The sequence below is a fragment of the Mustela erminea genome, chromosome 5, assembly GCF_009829155.1.
Source record: "Mustela erminea isolate mMusErm1 chromosome 5, mMusErm1.Pri, whole genome shotgun sequence".
Classification (NCBI taxonomy): domain Eukaryota; kingdom Metazoa; phylum Chordata; class Mammalia; order Carnivora; family Mustelidae; genus Mustela; species Mustela erminea.
This window is the reverse complement of record NC_045618.1, coordinates 41,070,122-41,088,731: the sequence shown is the minus strand read 5'-3', so window position 1 is coordinate 41,088,731 and position 18,610 is coordinate 41,070,122.

The window sequence follows — 18,610 nt, the reverse complement described above, 5'->3', positions numbered from 1 at the left end:
AAACAGACACATAGATCAATGGAACAGAATAGAGAGCCCAGAAATAGACCCTCAACTCTATGGTCAACTAATCTTCGACAAAGCAGAAAAGAATGTCCAATGGAAAAAAGACAGCCTCTTCAATAAATGGTGTTGGGAAAATTGGAGAGCCACATGCAGAAAAATGAAATTGGACCTTACACCACACACGAAAATAGACTCAAAATGGACGAAGGACCTCAGTGTGAGAAAGGAATCCATCAAAATCCTTGAGGCAGTAACTTCTTTGACCTCAGCCGCAGCAACATCTTCCTACGAACATCGCCAAAGGCAAGGGAAGCAAGGGCAAAAATGAACTATTGGGACTTCATCAAGATCAAAAGCTTTTGCACAGCAAAGGAAACAGTTAACAAAACCAAAAGACAACTGACAGAATGGGAGAATATATTTGCAAATGACATATCAGATAAAGGGCTAGTATCCAAAATCTATAAAGAGCTTAGCAAACTCAAAGAACAAATAATCCAGTCAAGAAATGGGCAGAGGACATGAACAGACATTTCTGCAAAGAAGACATCCAAATGGCCAAAAGACACATGAAAAAATGTTCCACATCTCTCGGCATCAGGGCAATACAAATCAAAACCACAATGAGATACCACCTCACACCAGTCAGAATGGCTAAAATTAACAAGTCAGGAAATGACAGATGCTGGCGAGGATGCAGAGAAAGGGGAATCCTCCTACACTGTTGGTGGGAATGCAAGCTGGTGCAACCACTCTGGAAAACAGCATGGAGGTTCCTCAAAATGTTGAAAATAGAGCTACCTTATGACCCAGAAATTACACTACATGGTATTTATCCTGAAGATACAAACATAGTGATCTGAAGGAGCACATGTACCCTAATGTTTAGAGCAGCAATGTCCACAATAGCCAAACTATGGAAAGAATCTAGATGTCCATCAACAGATGAATGGATAAAGAAGATGCGGTGTATATATATATATGCAATGGAATACCATGCAGCCATCAAACGAAATGAATTCTTGCCATTTGCAACAACGTGGATGGAACTAGAGGATATTATGCTGAGAGAAATAAGTCAATCAGAGAAAGACAACTATCATATGATCTCCCTGATATGAGGAAGTGGAGATGCAAAGTGTGGGGCTTAAGGGGTAGGAAAAGAATAAATGGAACAAGATGGGATTGGGAGGTAGATAAACCATTAGAAACTCTTAATGTCACAAAAGAAACTGAGGGTGGTAGGGTCATGGACATTGGGGAGGGTATGTGCTATGGTGAGTGCTGTGAAGTGTGTAAACCTGGCGATTCACAGACCTGTACCCCTGGGGCTAATAATACATTCTATGTTTATAAAAAATTTTTAAAAAAAGGAATGCTTTTGGAGACCAGATACATGTCTTGCTCAGTCATCATGGTGGTCTGGGATCAGATCCCATCCATGTAGCAAGGACTCTATTATGGACACCTTTAAAGTATTTTGTGCAATTGGGTAAAAATTCCAGAGCAGTAAAGGTAATGGCCTACTATCACATGACAGAGCAAGACCACAGCTAAGATAGCAGAGCTGGAAAGGAAGATTGGCTCCCCTGAATTCTAGCCTGAAAGATTGGTCTGTTTCTCCTGCTATGAGGAATTAAAAAATTGAGCACCTAAAATGCATGCATGTATCTTCATTAGGATTCTATTTTATTTTTTTAAAGATTTTATTTATTTGACAGACAGAGATCACAAGTAGGCAGAGGCAGGCAGAGAGAGAGAGGAGGAAACAGGCTCCCCGCTGAGCAGAGAGCCCGATGTGGGGCTCGATCCCAGGACCCTGGGATCATGACCTGAGCCGAAGGCAGAGGCTTTAACCCACTGAGCCACCCAGGTGCCCCAGGATTCTATTTTAAAGAGTAAAAAATTAAAATAGCCATGAATACATTATGGTACTTCCAGACTATAACAGATTAGGAAGTCATGAGAACATTTTAACAGTAATCTGGAGTTTAAAAAATGAAGCAGAGCATAGAGGAAGACAGCCTGGAAAAACAGCCATGACATGTGGTCAGTGAAGACAGGTGTAGGAGAATAGGACTAACAATTCATCTTTTTTTTTAAAAAAAAAATTCATTTATTTATTTGAGAGAGAGAGAGAGAGAGAGCATGAGAAGGGAGAAGGTCAGAGGGAGACGCAGACTCCCCATGGAGCTGGGAGCCCAATACAGGACTCAGTCCCAGGACTCTGGGATCATGACCTGAGCCGAAGGCAGTCGCTTAACTAACAAGCCACTCAGGTACCCTAATAATTCATCTTTATAAGAAACAGTCACATATTTTCACACACAGACACACCGAAACGCCTGGAAAGACAGATATACGTGGTTAGTGGTGTGTCACTGCATTAAAAGAATTACATGGAAAAATTTATTTTATATACACCTGTAGTGTACATATATATGTGTTATAATGAACACAATTTTTACAATCAGAAAGTTAGGACCCAATTTTGAAAATACAAAACGTGTATGAAAAGGGAAGAACCTCTTTGCCAGGTGTGCCCTTCACTTTTGCTAAGGTAGGCCATCCTGGCCAGCACTCTTACCCTACCGAGGAAAGGACAAATAGAAATTCAAATGGGGCTGGGGGAAGGGGGGGTTGTCCCTGGGTGGCTCAGGAAGTTAAGCCTTTCCGCTCAGGTCATCTCAGGATCCTGGGATCGAGCCCCACATTGGGCTCTCTGCTCAGCAGGAAGCCTGCTTCTCTCTCTCTCTGTCTGCCTCTCCGCCTACTTGTGATCTGTCAAATAAATAAATAAAAATCTTAAAAAAAAAAAAAAAGGAAATTCAAATGGGAAGTGGCTCAGGACTGTGACTATTGCAGTCACTCTAAGGGATCTCCAACCTTACAGCTTAACTGCTCCCCTGATGTCAGAGTTTTTCCAGTAAGAAACCTAGCAAGTAGATAAGATAAAAAGCAGATTATTTACTGACAGGAATGGGTGGATGGCCATCAGGAGAGGCCCTAGATTTCCCCATGTGGCTCCTTGATAGTCTGAGAGCCCATCCCGCACTATATTGGGAACAAGTGAACTTGCTTTCTGTTCCTCTCACTCCTAATGCTCTTGATTAAAATAGAAGGAAGAAAGGGGTCAGAAAACCTAGACCCAGTACTTATCCTTGCTTGCAAAACACAGGGCTAGTCTCTGGGAACTGGAGTTTTCCCATGAAATGAGAAAATGACACTAACTCTATCTCCCAAGATTCAGATCTTATTTTAAATGGATTTAAATTTTAAATTTATTTAAATTAAATTTAAATATAAACAATACGAATTTAAATTTATTTATTAAACATATTAAATATTAATATATTTGTTATATATTATATATTATAATGTATGTGATATTGATTATTAATATTAAATATAGATTTGAATTTATTTAAAATAGGGTACATCTAGGAGTGCCTGGCTGGCTCAGTCAGGGGAGGGTGAGACTCCTGGGGTTTGTGAGTTCAAGTGCCATGCTGGGCGTAGAGATTATTTAAAAATGTTTTTAAATAATTTTTAATAATTTTAATAAATTTTAAATAATTTTTTAAATAAGATACATCCATAGCTTGGAATTCTGTGGAGACAATAAAAAGAAGGGGGATATATCCCATGTAGGAGTATGGCAAGGGCACCAAGAATCAATCAGGAAGCAAAGAAATACAGAGCAAAACATGTTGTGCTGACCCTGCTTGGGTGGAGAGAAGTTCCGTGGTCTCATGTGCTGGAGACCTTATCCACGGACTGAGAGACAAGGCAGAGAGGAGCAAGGAGTCTCGTCTCTCACTTTCATACCATTTGGTTCTGTCTGATTTCTAGATTATCTTGTGCATTACTTTGCTTAAAGTAAAATGGATAATGGTATCTGTATCTATGTCATGAGTGAGTTGAAAATAAAGCCATCAAAAACAACAACAACAAAAAAAAAAAAAAAAAAAAAAAAACCCCAGGGGCACCTGGGTGGCTCAGTGGGTTAAGCCTCTGCCTTTGGCTCTCAGGTCATGATCTCAGGGTCCTGGGATCAAGCCCCAGATCAGGCTCTCTGCTCAGCGGGGAACCTGCTTCCCCCTCTCTCTGCCTGCCTCTCTGCCTACTTGTGATCTCTCTCTGTCAAATAAATAAATAAAATCTTAAAAAAAAAAACAGTCTGTATAAGTAAGACACTGCTACAGAATATAACACAATTCACCAATAGTACTTTCATCATTCCAAATAGAACCAAACATCCATTTATTGAAATCTATTCTTTTTTTTAAAGATTTTATGGCTCAGGTCATGATCCCAGAGTCTCAGGATCAAGTCCTGCATCAGGCTCCCAGCTCCATGGGGAGTCTGCTTCTCCCTCTGACCTCCACTTTCAAGCTCTCTCTCGCTCTCCCACTATCGAATTAAAACAAAACAAAACAACAACAACAAACAACAACAACAAAAACTTTAAAATTAAATGAGAGCCACCCAATTTAGAACTTTCACCATTAGATGGTTTGAAAACAGCAGACCAGCCATCATCCAAGGGTGCCCTGAAGGTCACAGAGAGCTTGCCTGACCTCTCTGCATGACCACCTTCAGGCCATGCCACCTTCTAATGGGGCTCCCTGCTTCTGGCTTTGACCCTGGCTATTCTCCATACAGCAGTTACAGGGAACATAAAACAGGTATGTCACTCCTCTGCTCATGACCTTCTAACAGGTGCCAACTCAGCCAACGCCAAATCCCTTACAAGGCCCAATAAGGCCTCACATAACCTGCCTCCCCCAATAGCTCTCAACACATTTCTCTGCCCCTCTTAGGAGCCATGGGTCTCTTAGCCATTCCTGGGACACCCACATCCCCCTCCCCCATGGCCTTTATACTCGTCTGTATCATGCCCTGAGCCTCATCCTTGCCTCTCTGCATGGCTCTCTGCTTTAGGACTCAAACATCACCTTTTTTAAAATTTAAATTCAATTAATTAACATAGATTATTGTTTCAGGGTATGGGTCTGTGATTCATCATTCTTATAGAATACCTAGTGCTCATTATATCACATGCCCTCCCCAATGTCCATCACCCAGTTACCCCACCCCCCACCCCCCTCCCCTCCAGCAACCCTCAGTGTATTTCCTAAGATTAACAGTCTCTTATGGTTTGTCTCCCTCTCTAGTTTCATCTTGTTTCATTTTTTTCCTCTTCTCAGGGGAACCTTTGCTGGTCACCCACTTTCAGATTACAACCACACGCCCCCACACACACCCACACACCACCTCCTCCCCTCTCCTGATTTACCTCCATCGTCCTTTTCAACACAGACTGCATTTATGGTCTCTCCGCACTGCACCAGTTGCTCTGTGGGAGCAAGGAGAGTTCATTTTGCTCACTACTGTGTCCCCAGGCCCTACAATAGTATGTGGCACACAGAAGGTGCTGGATAAATATGTACTGGATTCTGGCTCCAGGAAGCTAGAATATAGAGTTGAAGGACTTTATTTAGGTACCTGCCTGAAGAAAAGGTAGATAGGTATGATGGCAGAAAAAGAAACCAAGGCCCCACTTTGCCGTGGCTTGTGGTCTCCAAGGATTCCTGAGGCATACAGATTCTAACACTCCCACAAGGACTTCTTTTAATGTTTTACCATTTAATAGCTCTGTTCTGGTTAATGTTACTTGTCTGTGACAACTGTAAACACCCCCACCCAAGATATACGTTAGCAATCCTCTTTCAAACATATGGGCCACCAGTATCTTAACAGTACCCCTCCAGGTCCTGGAAGTCTTGCTTCCAAATCCCTTAACTAAAAAGTATATAATCCATCACTCCTCACAATCTCAGGGCAGTGCTTTCTGCCCACAGGTTCCATTCCCAAGCTAAAATAAAAGCACTGTTTTGCACGTAAAAGATCTCAAGAATTCTTTCTTGATAATTCTCTCATGGCCCCACACCATTTTGGTGTCCAACATGGGGCCGGTGTTCCCATCTTTGAACCTCGGTACAAACTTTGTGAATTACACCTCCCTCCTCTCCATTTACTTTCTTTCGTTCCAGGGGCTTTTCAAGTGCAGTCTTATTAGAACAACTTCGTGTCGATAGCTTGGGCGGCAATCCTCTAGCCGGTGGCTAGTCCGTGGGGAGGAATAAAAGCCTGCCTTTGGTCTAGAAGCTAGTACACTGGCTGCAATGGTAAGGAGACCCACAAACTTGATGCTCTCTCTATTCCTATTCTTATAAAAATTGGCCTTTCTTGGGCACCGGACAACCACGTAATAAGACAGCTGCCAATCGCCAAGACTCCTGTGTGAGATCCCCTCCTCATCCCTGGTCTGGCTGCTTCTGGTTATGAGGTCTCTGCTCAGAGCTAGCTCAAACCAATGCCTGATTGGGGCGCCTGGGTGGCTCAGTGGGTTAAGCCTCTGCCTTCAACTCAGGTCATGGTCTCAGGGTCCTGGGATCAAGACCCGCATCCGGCTCTCTGCTCAGCAGGGAGCCTGCTTCGCCTGCCTCTCTGCCTACTTGTGATCTCTGTCAAATAAACAAATAAAATCTTAAAAACAAAAACAAAACACCAATGCCTGATTGAATTAACATCCAACCAGGGACCAGCTCCTAGGGAAGCTGGCTGTAAAGACTACATGTGTTGGAATGTTTAGACCATGGTGGATTTCTAGCTTTACTTTCTCGTCAGTGTACCCTCTTGATTACTTGAATTACAACAGTAATTTCCCCTTGTAAAACTTCCCTAGTGTTTTCCATGGGTTAAAATCAGCAGGTCCTTCTCAGCATGACACAGTATTTCGGCACAGTATTTGCCAGCACACATACATGGTCTAGAATGCAATGGAGAAGTTGGGGGTCGCTGGCATCCCTCCTCCAGGGCTAGACTGTGTTCACAGCCATTTCATTTGAGGGGTGCCTTCAGTTGCTTCGAAACTAGGCATCCCTGACCTAACCTGTGTGGGTGCCACCTAGGAGGCAGGGCTAAGGCTGGGGCCAGGGGCATTTTCTTGGTAATGAACCTTCTTCAGCTCCCAAGGACTGTCCTTCGGGATGCCTTTTGACCCACTGGAAACAATTCAGATTGCCAGATTTAAGGGAAAAAAAGAGGACTCATTTTCTTCTGTAACACTGCATGGCCTCAGTATTCCTTAGGAGAGGAGGAAAAGTGGCCGCCTAATGGAGCATGAAGCGTCAATATAGCAGTTCGAGTTCTTCTGCAGGAAACAGGGCAAATGGACCAAGGCACCCTATGCCCAGGCCTTCACGGCCCTAAAGCAGGATTCGAAGTACGTGCCTCTTGCAGAGTATGTCTGGCCATTAACCAGGCTAATGAACTCCAACATACTGGTTGAGGATTACCTAAATCGGCCTCCTCACAGACCCAGGTTACTTTTTTTTTTAATTAAAGGTTTTATTTATTTGTCAGAGAGCAAGTGAGTACATTCTTGGGGAGAAGCAGGCTTCCTACTGAGCAAGGAGCCTGATGTGGGACTCAATCCCAGGACCCTGGGATCATCACCTGAACTGAAGGCAGACACTTAACCAACTGAACCACCCAGATGTCCCGACCCAGGTTACTTTTGTTCTTGGTGGGATCTTCCCCTTGTGCACTTCCCAGCTTAATGGTTATGACAATTAGAGCGAGTTGTCTATGGTTAGTCTGCCTCGGGATAGGGACTTTAAGGAATGTTCCCAAGCGGCTGCCAAAACTTTTGTTTTGGGGAAGTTCCCAGTTTCCTCCAGCCTGACATGGATTGCCGATTTGTTATCGTTGCTGCTGGAAAAAGAATGTGTGTCCACTGGACTGTCCAAGCTGAGAAGCCTTAGGACCAGGGCCCATCGGCCGCCCATCGGCCGCCCATCGGCCGCAATCCTTGCTGTAGGCACCTCCCCTCCCCTGCCTCCACCTTGCTCCTTCAGATTCTGTGCCACCTTGTGTGCAGCTTGCATGATGATCTCCTAGGCCATCCTTGGGGTCTCCAGCCCATCAGCTCTTGCTCCTCACCATCAAGGAGCAAAGAACACCCCGTTCCTGGACCTGAACTGCCCACTTCAGATCTTCCCATTGGTGCTCCAGGCCGAAATGGACTAGGAGGAACAAACTGATGGACTTTGAGTGGCACAGGTGCAATATATGTCTATATGAAAATGAATGAGTTTGTTGTCTTAATGTTAACAACTCCAAAGACCTATCTTAACTACAAAACTTTTATTCTACCAAGGTTTACTAAAAGTCAAAGAAGCTCATGTTAGTTCTTGCAATTTGTTAACACAAGATGGCTTAAAATGATGGTTAATTTGGTCTCAGACTTTCACAGGTAACTGTAAAAGTAGCTGTCAAAATCTTTGGTGGCCTGAAAGTTTGAAGTTTCGCTTGGATGATGGGTTGGATGGAATTCATTGGGTATCTAAGTCTTTGCCTAATGAGAAAAGATATGAATGACTTAATGTAAGATCGTAATGTAAGATTTATCTGCTTTGGGTTTCCCACTGCAGAGAAGCAGATACTGGGGTCCATTGGTAAACATGCTTTATGGTTTGTCAAAAGACTGTACTAAGGAAAAACCTGTTTTTAGAAATTATAAAGTTTATGAACTTGCAATCTAAAGAATTCTGATATAACCATTCACAATTACTACTTAGAAATCTTAGTCTCCTGGGAAAACTAAGATTTAAATTTCTAATAAGTGTAATTAAGACTGACGGAAATAAAAATTGTATACAAAATGTGTTTTTAATAAGACCTAAGGAATGGGAATAAACTTTGTTGAGCAGGAAAAAGTAAATTTTTTTTTTTTTGAAAAAGTAAATTCTGTCCTAAAATGAGACTGGTTGTTTAGCTGGAAAAAAATAAGGCTTAGGGCAAAATCTGAATGCAGAATTCTAAAGATTTATATGTGGTCTGTGTAGAGCGAGGCAAAAGGGCCCACAAAGACTGAGCTGAATGCAAACAGGCTCATTAAGCGACCCACCTGGAAATAGCCGTAGGGCCTAACGGACCAATCACAAACAGGCACAGTGCCTAAGATTGCCCCCCACACACACCGAAAAAGTGGGGGAGGGGGAATTCCATACATCCCCATACCACCTCCCCCTGACCTTCAACTGTGGCCCCTCACCACTGCCTCCCCACAGGGGAGGCTGTCCTGCCCGTTGCTCCCCTGAGGTGTAGTCAATCAACTTCTCCCGTTTGTTCTGCCCTGGGTGAATGCTTTCACCACCCAGGCTGCCAGCCTGACCCGATCAGAGCTCCCCACATTCGCTTGCCCCCCCCCCAACCAACTGGGACTTACCACAGTCAGGACTAACGGTGAAATAAGTGGATTTTAAAAGTACACTGTAATGAGATTCAAATTCTGCTTTACTCTCTGGTAAAAAGACCAAGTTTTTTTGGACTGTTGATTGGCACTTGGTAAGAAATTGTAAAAGGTATTTTTCTTTTGTCACCCAGAGAACTTAAGTTTCTATGTTTTGGGGTGCCTGGGTGGCTCAGTGGGTTAAAGCCTCTGCTTCCGGCTCAGGTCATGATCCCAGGGTCCTAGGATGGGGCTCTCTGCTCAGCGGGGAGCCTGCTTCTCCCCCTTCTCTCTGCCTGCCTCTCTGCATACTTGTGTTCTCTGTCAAATAAATAAAATTTTTTAAAAAATTGTTTTTAAATAAACCTGTTTTGTCTTTATCAGGTCTTCAATTACTTAAAACTTCAGGGGACCCGGGTGGCTCAGTCAGTTAAACGACTCTTGATTTCTGCTCAGGTTAGGAGATCAAGCCCCATATCAGGCTCTATGCCAGGCCTGCTTAAGATTCTCTCCCCCTCTCCTTCTGCCCCTTCCCCTTCCCCCCATTTTCTGCCCCCCCCAAAAGTAAAAGTTAAAAACTTCAATATTAAAGGAGCTAAGCTAAAAAAAAAAAAAAAAAAGGAGCTAGGTTTTGCTAACAACTATATAACCCATTTGCCTTTGGAATCTTATTGTCACCTTGGTTAAATAACTAAGATTTTATAATGATCTATAATCCTATTCAGGCATGTACTTTTAAACTTGGAGGGTTTTAACAAACTTCAGATATTTGGTTTGTAAATAAAGTCTTGACTAATTAGGTTTATTTTATAATTAAGCTACTTGAAAAGTACTGTCAAACAAGTAAGACTTAGTTTGTATTATATAGGTAAAGGCTATAACAGTTCTAGAAAATACATTAAATTCTTTAAGTTTTGATATGCCCCGGTAGGAGGTCATCACTTGATATTCTGATTATTGAACTGTTACATGCTACAGAAATAACCAGATTTCCTTGCCAGTTAGATTATAATGAGCTTTTATATCAGATCTTTAACTGTGGCCATTTTTTGAGCCTTTGGTCATTCCATTATTGTTATGATGCTCTTGCAAAATGTGTGGTCTTCAAGGAGATTCTGCAGAAGAACTTCTGACAATGCAGGTATTTGATATCTTTAAGATCATAAGATGAAGCTGAATAAAAACTTTCCAGAACTAGTGGGGAAAACTGCATTCAGACATAGTAAGAACAACATGGGACACAATAAATTGAAAAAGAATTTTTTTTTAATTCTGATTTGAAATATTGTTGGTTTTCTAATATTTGCTCTTCCAGATTAAGTAAGCTTTCATCTAAAGATATGTAGAATATACAGAAAATATGGTAAAATATTCCTTTGTGGACAAATTGAAACATTTAACTTTTCTCCCTACCTGAACCCTCTGAACTCAGAAACTCTGAGTATTCTTGCTTCCATGGCAATAGGAGTTATTGCTTAAGTTCAATAGGAGTCTATAGTACTGGAGACCTTGGTTTCTTTACCAAGAATGGAAGGTCTTTGAGAGACGGGCATAGACTCAGACAGGACCAGACAGCTTTAAGGAATTAAGGTGGACTCTGCAGCCTATAGAGCCCCTTGGAACTGTTGGCCGGATACCTTCCTTACAGAGTTCCCAGCAGCCTCACCAGGTGAGTAAAGAATGTCATATCCTGGCAGGTTCATGAACCTCAGGATATTTGGGAGACCTTGAGAAGAATTCACCCAATGTTTTGTTGGGTTCCCCACCCCACCCCCCGCCAATGTCTCTACAGTGTCCAAATGCCTTCACTGCCATACCTTCAAGCCAAGAGAGGTTCCTTCCTACTCCAGGAGACTGTCATACATGAACTCTAGATCCAGCAGTTCTAAACTGACCAACAATGACCCGTAAGGACCTCTCTATGCCCCTACTCAGCAGGAAGAAGTTACAAAGAGAAGACCGACCAACCTTAGCAACCTTCAAGATTTCAGGATCAAAGTTGTTGGGGGAAAGGGGAACGAGGGGGGGGGGCGGAGAAAGGAACAAAGGCCAGACTTTGCTAAGGCTCCTAGTCTCCAGCAAGGATTCTGAAGGGATACAGATTCTAACACTCTACCATTCCCAGAAGGACTTCAATGTTTTACCACTATAGCTTTGCTCTGGTTACGGCTACTTCCTTCTGATAACCATAAATGCACCCCCTACCCCAACACAGGTCAGCAGGATCTTTCAAACATATGGCCCACGGATGCAAAGCTGAAAGGTCTCAAGACCAATGGCTCCCTAGACAGTAGTCAGTCACCTTAACGGCAGCTAGCCATCAAGGTCCTCAGAGCCTGGCTTCCAAATTCCTTAGAGAATTACACGATCCCCCCAACCCCCAACTAAAAAGCATATAATCAATGACTCTTCACTCTTTCTGCTCACAGGTCCTGTCCCCATGCTCTCAAGAAAGCCCCTTTCTAGCACTGAAAGGTTCTCAAGTGTTCTTTCTGGACCATTCATGCACAGCCCCACTTCAGGTGGGCTACCCACTCCTCGAAGGTGCTTTTTAATATCAGAGGGGTGTGCGTGTTAAGGAAAGCAGGAAGAGAACAAGCCAGAAGAGATGATCATTCACTTACACAGACAAGAATTTATGGGCAGGCATGAGTCATGCAGTCATTAATTGTCATAAAGGGCTTCAAAGCTGTCATGCCAAGTTCAGGGACAAGTGCACACAAAGTCAATACAAGTGGTAGAATAGATACTAGAGTAAAGCAAGCAATGTTAAACATTGACTCCACATGTGTGGTAAATCTTCAAAGTTGCAAGACAGGAGGCATCCCCTGGGTAGATGGAGTCAGAGTAGAAGCAGTTATCACCTCTCCTAAGGCCACCAGGGCTCATCCCTACTGTCGGTTGCTGGGAGCTTCCCAGCTGGTGGCTCGGGCACATGGTTGTATTTGTCCAGACCACGAACAGGAAATCCCTGAGAAGGGACCAGAGGGAGGGCCACTAAGTCAGTGAGTGACTGTCTTATTGGGGGTAGTACAGCTGGTCACTGTGGGGCAGGACCCCCACATCATGTACACACCAGGAGCAGGAAAAAGGCCCCTTTGACACCTCGGACACCCATGTAGGACAAGCTGCACTTCCTCTAACACACCAGGCATAGTGCCTGTTTGGCCGGGGTCATTGCGGGAGGTTCTGTGTATTGCTGGAGGTCTGACCTTCTACAATAAGAGATGGAATCTAATTCTTTTTTTATAGAAGTTTTTTTAAAGATTTTATTTATTTGACAGAGAGAGGGATCACAAGTAGGCAGAGAGGCAGGCAGAGGGAGAGGGAAAAACAGGCTCCCCACTGAGCAAGGAGCCCAATACAGGGCTTGATCCAAGGACCCTGAGATCATGACCTGAGCCCAAGGCAGACACTTAACCCCCGGAGCCACCCAGGTGCCCCTGGAATCTAACTTTTTTTTTTTTTTTTTTAAGATTGTATTTATTTATTTGACAGAGAGAGATCACAGTAGACAGAGAGGCAGGCAGAGAGAGAGAGAGAGAGAGAAAGAGAAGCAGGCTCCCTGCTGAGCAGAGAGCCTGATGCGGGACTCGATCCCAGGACCCTGAAGGCAGCGGCTTAACCCACTGAGCCACCCAGGCGCCCCTGGAATCTAACTCTTGAAGAGCTATTTCACTTTGCTTTAGGAAGAGCACTGTCCTGCTCTTAGCACCTCTTTCCAAATCTCCTCTGCAGCCTCTACCCTCCCTTCCTGGTAGATCCAAATGTATTTCTCTCCCAGTCTCCAGTTGGAGGGTGATGGTTGGGGTTGGGGTGGGGGGATGGAAATAATTGTTTCTTCTAGATGGGTTTAATTTGGGGAAGCCTAAGTTAGTGTTCATTTCTTTGCTTATACCCATGCTTATCCTAAGAAGAACTGGTATATAAAATCTAACAAAAAATAGGAATGAGTAAGAAAGCATCCGCAAAGGAAGGACAGGACATAAGATGGAATCAGGAATGCATATCTCAGGCCTTTAATAAAGTTACAAATCAACTTTAAATCTTTCAACTGGGGAGGAGGGGTGAAACCACAGAATGAGTAACATGAATCCTAGGGTCTGATTCAAAAAATAAAACAGGGGGCGCCTGGCTGGCTCAGGTCATGATCTCAGGGTCCTGGGATAAAGCCCTGCCTCAGACTCTCTGCTCAGCGGAGGTCTGCTTCTCCCTCTTACTCTCTATCTGTGCTCTCCAGCTCACTCTCAAATAAAATCTTCAAAAAATAAACTTGAGAAACACAGACCTGACAGGAGCAAGATTTCTACAGGTATGCAGTACATGCATGAGGTCTCAACAAGTTTGGATTTTTTAAAAATATTTCACTTATTTGGGGATGGGGAAGGGCAAGGGGTAAGGAAGAAGGACCAGCAGACTCCGCACTGCGCTCAGAGCCAGATGTGGGGCTCGATCTCACAACCCTGAGATCATGACCTGAGCTGAAACCAAGAATTAGACGTTCAACCAACCAAGCCACCCAGGCACCTTCTCAACAAAGTCTTTAGAACGGACAAAATGACAGTTTCACAGGAATATTTAGAAGAGCCCTCAAGGAAAACCAAGGCTTCTCTCCACAGAGGCTCGACACCCGTGGACAGCAATTCTAACAAGTCCAGGCTCCAGACCTGTGCTAGGCTGGCACACCCAGTCTTGGCCCCAGAGAGGGGTTTGGATTGGGGGCAGAGCGGGAGTGGGAGAGAGATAGTTTTTGTGATGTTACTGCAGTACTTTTCAAGTTCAAGCCCTTTGAACTTGGGCTTGAGTTCAAGTTCTCAAGGAGAACTTGAGAATTTGAACTCAAGGAGGTCTGGAGGTCTGGGACTCAATTCCCCACCCTCTATTGTTTTTCCTCCAGTGGCTTCATACATTTATGTTGCATAACCGGCCCAAAGGCATGGCCTTGGAGACCCGGTCATTCATTTACTCATATCAACAGATATTTTCCAGCACCTTTTAAATTTGGCACCATTCTCCGCAAGTAAGCAAATAATCTATCCTGCCTCAGGAAACTTAAGATCCTTGTGGAAATGAAGAGGCAACAGGTAATAAGGGACCTATCAGAGGGGTAAGGGGAATGGAAATTAAAGAGGGATGAAGTGCCAGAGGGAGGAAAAAAATCTATGGGATTGCCAGGAAAGTCCTGAGGAAAAAAAATCACATTTGAGGGCGCCTGGGTGGCTCAGTGGGTTAAGCCTCTGCCTTCGGCTCAGGTCATGATCTCAGAGTCCTGGGATCGAGTCCCACATGGGGCTCTCTGCTCAGCGGGGAGCCTGCTTCTCTCTCTCTCTCTGCCTACCTGTGATCTCTCTGTCAAATAAATAAAATCTTAAAAAAAAAAAAAAAAAAAATCACATTTGAGTAAGGACCAGAAAGAAGGAAGCTGTGGCTATCTGGGGGAACAGTAAGTACAATGGCCCTGAGGTAGGGAGGACTGCCACACAAGCTAAGGGGAAGAGAGCAAAAAGCACAGGTGAGCTAAGTAGCTCTAAAGAGAGAGAAAAAATGATCAAAGGGCAGGGCAGAAAACACAGGACCTGTAAGATCATTTTAGATATTTCAGAGGAAAAATCCTCCAAGGGGAGGGTTTGGAGGGGAGAAATGACATCACCTAAGTACTAGGCCTGCTCGAAGGCCTTGCTGGAGATCAGCTAAGAGGCCATTACAATCATTCCCCCTCCCCCCGATTTAGAAAAATAGTTGTAGCTTCTTCAAGAAGTTTCCTATAAATAGGGTTTCTTAGAGACTTTGTGGTGGGATCCCTGGCAAATAGCAGCAGTGTTCAGAGTGCCCCGGTGGGATTTAGTGGTCAGCGGAGCTGAGAGCATGAACCGAAGAACCATGCCAAGAATGGTCCCTGAGGAGACAGGGACTCCTCCCCTTCTGAGGTGAAGGAAGAAAGCCCTCAGATGCCAGTCGGATTCACCTGAAGGGGACAGACATCCCCAAGAGGAGGGCTGGAAAACATGCAAGTGACAGGTACAAGGGAATTTTCATCTCAGTCCAAGAAAAAAAAAAAAAAAAAGGTATTTGGAACACTTTACTTTGAGCAAAGTTACTTCCTGGTGAGCCCTCCAAGACAAATGAGCAGCAAAACCAACTGGAAGGTAACTGAAAGCAAAGACCGGCTTCCTAGAAATAGAAGAACCAGCTCAAAAAAAAAAAAAAAAAAGTAAAAACCAGAGAGTCCTGAATGGGTCACGGGCCAGGAGAACAATAGCCTTTTGTCAGTTCTGAAAGGGACTGGTTCCTGGTGTCCCAGCGGTTCCCTAAGGCTCCTGAGCAGGAAGTGCCCCTCCCCGCCCCCCGGGGAGGAGGGCTCCCACCTGAGGTGGAAGAAGCTCCCAGCAACCCCCACCTCTGGCTCTCGCTGGGTGGGTAATCTAGGGCCAGCCAGGTCTCCTCTGAGTCAGCTTCTCACTTCTAAATTTAGCATTTTATGAGGATTAAACGAGAAGATAAAGGTGAGGGACCTGGCTTGTTTCACAGTAGGGAGTCACTCAGTTGGTGTGGCTTCCCTTTGCCTCCCCCCCCCCCCCCCCCCCCCCCCGCGCAGGTCCCCCAGTCAGGAAAACCAAGGCAAGCTCCCAGGCCAGCTCCCCCCACCCCATTGCTGCTGCACATCTGACTGCTTTTCCTTCTAGCTCGCCTTTCCACATGCTGGCTCAAGTTGTCTGAAGCTCCGCACCTGCCCCTGCCCCTCACAGCCTCTGTGCACTACCGTTACCCCAAAACACAGCCCAGGAAGAAAGCCCTGGGTGAGCCTCCCTGACAGGGGCAAGAAAAGCTCCTGAGGCCCCGCCCGGCTAAGCACTCAAACTTACAGGCTCCTGGAAACCCTGCACAATGGTTTCTCTGAAGGTCTCACTCTACCCAATAAAGAAATTGCAACGTTGCCTAAGGGGACTGTGCACTTCCAGAAAGATCCAGGAAGAGTTCTCCCAGGTGTTAGACATAGGAAGGGAAGTCTGCTCAGGATGAAAGGACGTGACCAGCCCAAGGTCTCCATCTGGTCTATAGGGGACCTAGGAAAGAGGACGCTGGACCCGGTTGTCCAGACAACCTGCAGCAGGGTGAAAACTGCCAAGAGTCTGGGGAGCCAGCAGGCACAGAAGACAGACAGACGGACACATACACGTGGGAACAGAGTCATACAAAAGGAAGCCCAAGAAGGAAAATCTAAAAAGTCACACTCTGACCTGTGGAGCCACCCAGGGCCCAGGCCTCCTCATCCCAGCACCCCCCGCCCCTGGCATGGGGGTGAGGGGTCCTTCGGTCTCTTGTAAATTCACAGGCATGTGTCCTCACAATGACCTCACACTGGTTAAAATAACTGGACCCTAGTCCTTCCACACAAGAGAGTAAAGGGGCTCTGCTCCCCTCTGCCCTTTCCAGAGAACTGTTTCTGTCTAAAGGACCCGTACCAGGAAACCCGAATCCCAGCCTCTCCTCTGGCTGGTGCAGGATAAACACCCTCCCCTAGTTCTCGGCCTCAGCACTGGTTTTCTCGCTCCTCCGAGCCCACCTGTCTCCTGACTACACCTCATTGCCTCGTATCAAATCACAGCACGACCTAGGAGGGAACTTGGGAGCCTGAGAACTTTGGAGTTGGCTCCACTGGATTTCGGGGCTTCCAAAATATCCTCCCCTACAACCCTGCAGAAGATACAGGTCTCCCCTATGCAGGCATCTCCCCGCATGAAGTTAGTTTTTGTCAGTTTCAATCCAAGACTGTGTACCTGTTGCTCAGAACGTGTCCCATTTCAGCTCCGTGGGCGCTGAGTACGCCCCCAAGTGACCCGACAATCTTGCCCCTTCAACTGTACAGACTCCGAATTTCAGGGTAACAAGGGAGCTTACAAGTCATTGACTTTACAGCGCTTGAATCCCTCTGATCAGGGGATGGTGTCCTCCTGGACAAGACAAGAAGCATAGCCCGTGTCTTCCTCGATGAACTGAAACGAGTCCTCCTGAACGACCGGCCCATCCTTTGGCACTCAGAAAGCAGCAGTTGCCTCCCTCACCCCTTCCTGGGGGTGGCCCTCCAAGGTCAAGACGCTTACCTGCCTTCTTCCCATTCTCGTCCCAGCTAAACATCTCCAATCCCTCCATGGGGCTAACAGGCTTCTGTGTGGAATCCCCTGACCAGGCTCCCCGCACTCCCCTAAATACGCAAGGGGCTCTCTGTGCTTTCCACACCCTCCTGTGCATAAAAATCACCTGGGCTCTCATCCCTCCCTGAGGGGCTGGGTGGGGCCCAGGAGGCCACAAGCCTAACAAGCTCCAGATGCTGCCGCTGCAGCTGGCCACCCCTTTGACGAGTAAGACTTCCACTTGGGATGGACTCTCTGCTCCTGTACTCAGAATCACCCCCAGCTGGTGAGAGATGTGACTCTTGGGCCCCATCCAGACACCCTGAATCAGAGTCTGCATTTTAACAGGACCCGCAAGTTTATAGTATCCCCCTTTAAAGTTAAAAAAAAATAAGCCGGCAATCATGGCTACTTATTAGAATCACCTGGGAACCTGGAAAACAATCCCATGACCCAGCAGCACCCCAGACCAATGATGGGATCCAGGCATCAGCAGTGTTCTGGTTTTGGTTTTCCTCAAAGGCTTATTTATGTGAGACAGAGAAGGAGAGCATGAGGACAGGGAAGAGCAGGGGGAAGGACTCCCTAGCAAGCTCCCCACCAAGCACATGGGGCTCCATCTCTCGACCTGATGTCACGACCTGAGTGGAAAGCAACAGAGACTCCACAGGACTGAGCTTCCAGGAAGCCCCCCAGGGGCCCCCCAAGCATCAGAGTTTTAAAGCTCCCCAAGTGTTTGCAATATGCAGCCAGGGTCCAGAGTCCTGCCCAGAGCATTTAACAGGTAGGCTTACCCTTGAGACCTCCCCCAGAGAAAGGCAAGGATGTGCTATTACCTTTAGCTCCTCTGGTCGTGGCCGGAGGTCCTGGTCGGTCTTGGCCACCATCCATTGCACTGGCCCCTTGTGAGGCAACACAGAGCAGTGGTTAGGAGCTCTATTTCGGAGTCAGCTAAACCAGGATTTGAATTCTGATTCTAATGCTTATTAGCTGTGTGACCCCAGAAAACCTACCTCATTTCTCAGCCTTATTCTCTCACGGATAGAGTGGAGCTGAGATTAGTAACTACCTCCTAAAGTCCTGGAGAGGGTTGAATTAAATGAGAAAATGCATACACCAGGGATGCCTGGGTGGCTCAGTTGGTTGGACGACTACCCATGATCCCGGAATC